This window comes from Oncorhynchus masou, chromosome 12 (assembly GCF_036934945.1).
Source record: "Oncorhynchus masou masou isolate Uvic2021 chromosome 12, UVic_Omas_1.1, whole genome shotgun sequence".
NCBI lineage: Eukaryota > Metazoa > Chordata > Actinopteri > Salmoniformes > Salmonidae > Oncorhynchus > Oncorhynchus masou.
Window position 1 is genome coordinate 72,491,247 of NC_088223.1, and position 7,681 is coordinate 72,498,927.

Genomic DNA, 7,681 nt, shown 5'->3' on the forward strand with positions numbered 1-7,681 from the left:
TCCCCGATGGACACACCCTCGTGTTCATAGTTACATCAGCTGACTAAGGCAGCGTCATGCAGAATGAAACTTAATTTAACTAATACATGATACTTTAGACATTTGGCTACAGTGGACACCCCTGAATATGGGTCTCGGCGGCGCTGTAGACTGCTGTATCTCAAAACTGAGCACTGCTCATTATAGACAAGCTCAAGGCAGAGAAGTGAAACATAGTGCAGAATGAGAAGTTCAGCACTCTGGACAGCGCTCGTCTTGCTCTTGATACAAGGCACCGCGCGCGCCTGCACAGGTAAGAAGATGCACGTGCAAAATTAATTCCAGATAGGTTGTGGCGTTATTGACAGAGGTTGCCTGTTTTGGAAGTTGACATTTTATATAATGCTAGATTTACACAATAATAATTGTATAACCCTCAATATGTTGCATTTAGTGGATATGTTGAATCAGTATGTTGAAACGATGTGTTTTACCTCCGTTAGTCAAGAAACTGGGCAATAATACCGGACGCTTTGCCAATGCCACCTTGGTACGTCTCTCCAAGTACTTGAGTGCTGGGTACAAGAAGGGGGTTCGACCCGTGCGCAACTGGCGAAATTGCACAATGGTGGCCATCGACCTCATGGTGTACTCTATCCTCAGTGTGGGAAGTAGGCCTCCTGCTCTTAGTAGAATAATAGTTCAGTATGCTGAGATTGTGTGTCCTATGTTACAACAGGACGAGAAGAACCAGGTTCTGACAACATATGTATGGTACAGGCAGGTAAGACAAATAACTATTTGCAATAAATAGCAAAATAACTAGTTGAACAACAAATGGATTTTGTTGAAAAAAAGTTTCCAAGAAATTAAAACACATAAAACTTGTAAAAACTACTGTAGAACATAGTTATGTCTCTCCTTTGGACATTTATCAAACACATCTTCTCAGAGGATCTTATACCATACTTGTTATTATTAATACTATACCATGCTCACCGGCCTATGCTATAACTCTGTATCAGGAATGGACAGATGAAGTATTGGAATGGAACCCAGAGGGCTTTGAGGATGTGGATCAAATGTCGGTACCGACTGCCAATGTGTGGGTGCCTGACATACTAATCAACGAGTTGTAAGTCCAGTGTTTTGTGATCGTTATTGTCGGTGTCAGCCATCGCATTTTAGGCCATGCAGTCAAATCAAAGTCTGCATAAAACAGTGTTGTTTATCATTGGTTAAGCAGTGTAAAGTGTGTGTGTGTGTAATACGCTGAAATATTAGTTGTCCAAATCAGCCACAAACATATTTATTGCATCTCTTTGCTTTGGTTTGAGTTGTGCTTCCTGCTCTAATCTTTCAGTGTGGATGTGGGTAAGTCTCAGGATATTCCCTATGTGTACGTGACCCATTATGGTCTGGTGCACAACTACAAGCCCATCCAGGTGGTGACAGCCTGCACTCTCAACATCTACAACTTCCCCTTTGACATCCAGAAGTGCAGCCTGACCTTCCAGAGCTGGCTCCATACCCGTAAAACATGTCGTATATAGTCATCTGGCTTTGCATGTGGGGAAAAGCCTTTCAACTGCACATACTGTTGGCTACAATACCCAGGTAAGGATGCCTTTTTACATATTTGTAAGAGAGGTGGGGATGGATAAGCTAAGTGTCAGTCACTCAGTCCTCAACATTTTTGTATTAATTTATTTGTATTTAAAAATAAAATAAAAATGTTCCTAGTGCCAGCTGTGGCTGAGGACTGCTGATAATGGTCATTTACATAATTTACATGAATCTGAACCCACTGACCTATGTCTCCTCCATGTATATGTCTGTAGTTAATGACTTTGACCTCAAGCTGATGAGGAGCGCAGAGGAACTCAAGGTGGACAAGTGTCTTCATGACCCAGGGGGAGTGGGAGCTTCTTCACGTCCTGTCGAAATACAAGAGCTTCAGTCTGGACAACATTGACTCCTATGCCGTGATGAAGTTCAATGTGAGTACACATAACATAATCATTCATTACCTTTTATTTATGCATTCATGACAGGTTTTGGAAATATATTATTTGGCAATGATTGAGCTGGTTTGTAAGATTGTTAGGGTTGCAAAGTTCTGGTTGCAAACAACTTCCCCAAAAATCCCAAGTTTTCCAGATATTCTGGTAGGAGGATTCTCAGATTTCCTGCTTATTCCCTCCTGAATCCAGTAATCTTCCAACCGGGATTTCTGGAAAACCGGGGAACTTTGGGAAAATTAACAGAATTTAGGCGACCCTATGCATGATGAGGAAGTAAATGGCAATGGTTAGAGTACAATAAAGGGATGGGAAAGATTCCCACAATTCAGCTAGTGCCAACACATGTTAAAATGATATGCAGTATATACTTTTACATTACTATATACAATCATGTTCAAATCAATCATATCATGTACATAATACCTTAGCGCAAATCATTTTGTTACGGTTTTCTAGGTGTGAAGGAGAGTCGGACCAAAATGCGGCGTGTAGATTGCGATCCATGTTTAATAAACTGAAGCAACACGAATCCAAATACAAACACTACAAAAACGTAACGAAAACCGAAACAGCCTAAACTAATACACAACGGACAATAGGACAATCACCCACGAAACACTCAAAGAATATGGCTGCCTAAATATGGTTCCCAATCAGAGACAACGATAAACACCTGCCTCTGATTGAGAACCACTTCAGACAGCCATAGACTTATCTAGAACACCCCACTAAGCTACAATCCCAATACAAAACACACCACATACAAAAACCCATGCCACACCCTGGCCTGACCAAATAAATGAAGAAAAACACAAAATACTTAGACCAGGGCGTGACACATTTATTCAAAACCAACCGAATCTGACAGAAAAGCAAGACCTTTAGTAAGAATAGATCAAATAGAGAAATATATGAAGATAATAGACCCTTACCTTGACCTCTACCGCATGAGGCTTTATTAGAAACATAAGATCTTCAGCTGTATTAAATAGGTATTGTTTTTCATATGCATCATACAAAGAAAGCAGACTTGCTTTATGGAAAATTAACACAAGGATATGAGTGAGGATCTCCAGGTGAAAGTGTGATATAGAGTGCACTCCCATCCCACCTCCGTTTTAGGGTCATTGATAGAATCTGTTGGTATATTGTTCTCTCCACCGTCAAAATGTTTTTCTGCCAGATATATGTAATGAGATATGGAAATGCGTACAACGTCTTGTTAATTACTGCTCTATTCCTAATTATTGTTTATTTGGATCCCCATTAGCTTTTGCAGAAGCTACTCTTCCTGGGGCCCACACACACCAAAACACATCACAAGTAACAAACACTGATACACTGATAGACAAGGACAGTCACGCAAATAAAAATTACAACGATATACAAACAATACAAAACAAAGTTCTTTAGGTGAAAGAGAGTCGGACCAAAATACGGCGTGGCTATTTAGATTCATGTTTAATAAAACATAGAAACACAAACACTACAAAACAAGAAATGTACCGTGAAAACCGAAACAGCCTATACTGGTGCACAGGAACAAGGACAATCACCCACGAAACACTCAAAGAATATAGCTGCCTAAATATGGTTCCCAATCAGAGACAATGATAAACACCTGCCTCTGATTGAGAAACACTTCAGACAGCCATAGACTATGCTAGAAAACCCCACTAAGCCACAATCCCAATACCTATGAAAAAACCCCAAGACAAAACACACCACATACCAAAATCCATGTCACACCCTGGCCTGACCAAATAAATAAAGAAAACACAAAATACTAAGACCAGGGCGTGACAGTGATCGAGTGTCTGTGTGTGTGTGTGCATCCTCTCACAGTCCTGATACAGTGATAGACAAGAATAGTCACACAAATAAAAATTACAACGATATACAAACGATGATCGAGTGTCGAGTGTCTGTTTGTGTGTGTCCTCTCACAGTCCCCACCTTCCATGAGATGTTGTTTAATCAGGTTTTTTTAAAGGTAATTTAACTGTTTGCTTGAGTAAATGGAGATGGAATGGGAGTTCCATGTGATCATGACTCTGTATAAAACTGTGCCTTGCTGTGAATTTGTTTTGGACTTGGGGACTGTGAAGAGACCCCTGGTGCATGTCTTGTGGGGTATGTATGGGTGTCTGAGCTGAATGTTATTTGATCATGCAGACAATCTGGAATTTTCATCACAGTAATACTTCTCATAAAAACTAGAAGAGAAGCAATGAATCTCTCGTTAACCTTAATGAATGTCATCAGGTGGTGATCCGACGCAGACCTCTGTTCTACACTGTGAACCTGTTGCCGCCCAGCATCTTCCTGATGGTGACGGACCCGGTGGGCTTCTACCTCCCCCAGACAGCGGAGAGCAAGTGTCCTTAAAGATCATCCTGCTCCTGGGCTACTCCGTCTTCCTCATCATCGTCTCCGACACGCTGCCCGCCACCGCCATCGGCAAGCCGCTCATAGGTGAGAAATGCAGCTGGTGCATTAGTGGCTCAGATTTTTGAGATGTGTCATTAAGGATGGGATTGTGAGCTCTGTTGCTGTTAAGAATAGGTTGAGGTAGTAGTGAAGGACTATTTTTTGTTGGGGCCCTGGTCAAAAGGCCCTGGTCAAAACTAGTGCACTACATAGGGAATAGGGTGCCATTTGCGACATAGCCGGTGTCTTCTAAGGGTATACCTTGTAGTGTGCAGAGGTCATATCGATTCATCCCTCTCTCTCTAGGTGTATACTTTGTAGTGTGCATGGCTCTGTTGGTGATCAGCCTGAAAGAGAGAGTGTTGATAGTCCGTCTGGTGCATAAGCAGGACCTGCAGCCCCACGTGCCCCAGTGGCTCAAACACTTGGTGCTGGAGCGGGTCACAGTCCTCCTGTGCATCCACAACAAGCACAGCCTGTGCTCCATGCTGTCCCGGGACTACGACCACGTGGGCCATTACAAAGAGAACAACATCAGCCAGGGTATTGTATCTACACGAGAGTTGGCTAGAAAGAAAAGTATGAGATAAGGAGAAAAGAGGGAAGGGAGAGGGAAAAGGTGAGCTTTAAGAGGGGAAAAAGACATGGGCAGTAGTTCTAGTATACAATGTTCCCTCTGAGCAGTATTCATTGATTTAAAAAACACAGCAGCATTACAACATCTATCATAGAGAGTGAGAAAGAGAGAGAAAAGGATAAAAAGAGATACATTTACACGTCTGTTTTCTCTCTTTGGAAATTATCAATGTCTGTCGCTTTGGGACAATAAATAAATGTTGCATCCACAAACTCAACACAACATTGGATATTTAAAATACAAGTACATTCTTTTATATGACCTCACTCCACCCACTCTCTCCCTGTGTGACCCCTTGGAGCTCTATGTAACCACCACAACCTTCAACATACCTGCGAGATCGGCCGTGGCGGCGAGGACAGCAGGGAGCAGGGTCTGGGGAGCCTGGTGGTCCTGCCCGTGGTGCCGTGACACCACACAGCCCGTTATGGACAACACCTAGCATGAGATCTCGTCCATCCGCGGCATCCTGGAGAAGAAGGACAAGTGCCAGGACATCGCCAAGGAGTGGCTGCAGGTGGGCTACGTGCAGGACGTGCTGCTCTTCGGGGTCTACCTGGTGGCCATGCTGGCCTACAGCATCACCCTGGGCACCCTCTGGTCCATGTGCCAGGACGCATGAGCACCTCACAGTGGATGAGGGTCTAACGGTGGATGTGGAGGGCCTTATTGTGGAGCAGGGCCTGATGATATAGGCGGAGGGTCTTACTATGGGGGGGGGGCTGATGGTGGATGTGGGGACATAGAAGGCTTACGCATGCCTGATACAAAGAGGTGGATCTGTTCAGCTGAGCCTCATGGTAGAGGTAAAGTAGGGGGTACTTTGAGTCTGAGGTCATTCTTGGGACTAGAGAGATGAGAGGGAAGATGCAGTGGATGCTGGTTAAGGAGGATATATGGAGTATGTGGAGGAGAGGTAATGCTATTTGGTTGCATTTTCTTTTAAATGGCATAGTTTGTATATTCCAAGATCAACTTCACTCCTTCAGTTGAATATAGTGTTAATATTGTTAATAAATTATAAGAAACATATCATGTGATATTAATCATCACATTTCAATTGATAAAGGTTATTTATTATTATGAAAGTCACTGCAATACTTGTTCACCTGATGTTCTCCAATCAATTAGGTATCTAGCCACGAGGATGACAGACTGGATTCAATCTGATCATGCTTGTGGACAATGCAGCTTTTAAAGGCAATGTTACCACGTTTGTGCACTTCACGGAGAACGCATTCAAGAAGACGCTGCAGATGTCTGTTCAATTGGAAATTGGGATGGAATCCTGGCCAAAGTTCGTTTTAAGCTTTTTCCATTGAACTTCCTTAACACTGTCACGTTCTATAAATTATTGGAGACAGGCGCAGGAATACGTAATAGTGGGTTTTAATACTCCCCCCAAATTACACAACATGCCATGAAAGGCAAGGGGACGAAGCCCAAAACAAACACGTATACAAAACACACAGGGATGTAACCCAAACAAAAGAGCGAGGTTAAACCTCTAATAAATACATGGGACGAGACCCGCAATACACTACACGGGGCGAGAACTGTAATAACAATTGCACAAAACACGCAGGTACTCACAGGACCAATGGACATGGTAACAATATCCGACAAGACAATGGTGAACAGAGGGCACATATATACAGTTACTAATTAGGGAATTAGGAATCAGGTGTGCGTAACAGAGACAGTTCAGTGAAGCCAAGAGGCCGGTGGCTTGGAACTCCGGAATTGGTACACGGAAAGAGCAGCAGTACCGGGAGAATCCGTTACAAATACAGCCAATGTCCACATTCAAGAAAATGCCAGATAGGCTGGTCCATTTTTTTGCCCCCTGGGCCTATAATTTTTTTTTTCTCACCAAATTAACATTATCTGGCTAATAATGGGGGCCTCTTGGGGAAAAATATGGGCCGGTGTGGGGGCCTCAAGGAATCTGCTAGGACAGATTTCTAGTCCCAGTCTGCCCCTGTCCACATTCAAATGATGGGAGGTGAAAATAAAGCAATTTTCCGTTTTATATTATAATTATTTGTATTATTATTAAATTGCCGGTTCGGGTTAATGCCATACAAGAGACTTCAATACACCACACTAACCACAGGGTGGCACAGTAGTGCTCTGCCCAGCACTATCCACCCTCATGCTCCAGTACAGAGAAGGTCTCAGGGATGGCCTATTTTTATTTATTTTTTATTTAACCTTTATTTAACTAGGCAAGTCAGTTAATAACACATTTTTATTTACAATGACGGCCTACTCCGTCCAAACCCTCCCCTAACCCGGACGATGCTGGGCCAATTGTACGCCGTCTTATGGGACTCCAGATCAAGGCCGGTTGTGATACAGCCCGGGATCAAACCCGGGTCTGTAGTGACGCCTCTAGCACTGTGATGCAGTGCCTTAGACCACTGTGCTACTTGGAACCCTAGCCCGCGGACTGACACTAATGTACTAAACGTAAAGATTTTGGCCTCACTGGAAAATGGACTCGGTGGGAGTACTCAGATAGGATAAATGCCATTGACACCCAACATAATTAAAGCCTAAAACCGTTCCACAGTAAATGGGAGCATCGATCCCAATATATTCAACAAGT

At 43.1% G+C, this 7,681-nt stretch overlaps 1 pseudogene; it reads left to right on the forward strand.

Moving 5' to 3' along the window:
• Positions 1 to 222: 222 nt before the first annotated feature.
• On the forward strand, positions 223 to 5,692 carry LOC135549220 (5-hydroxytryptamine receptor 3A-like; annotated as a pseudogene).
• Positions 5,693 to 7,681: the final 1,989 nt, after the last annotated feature.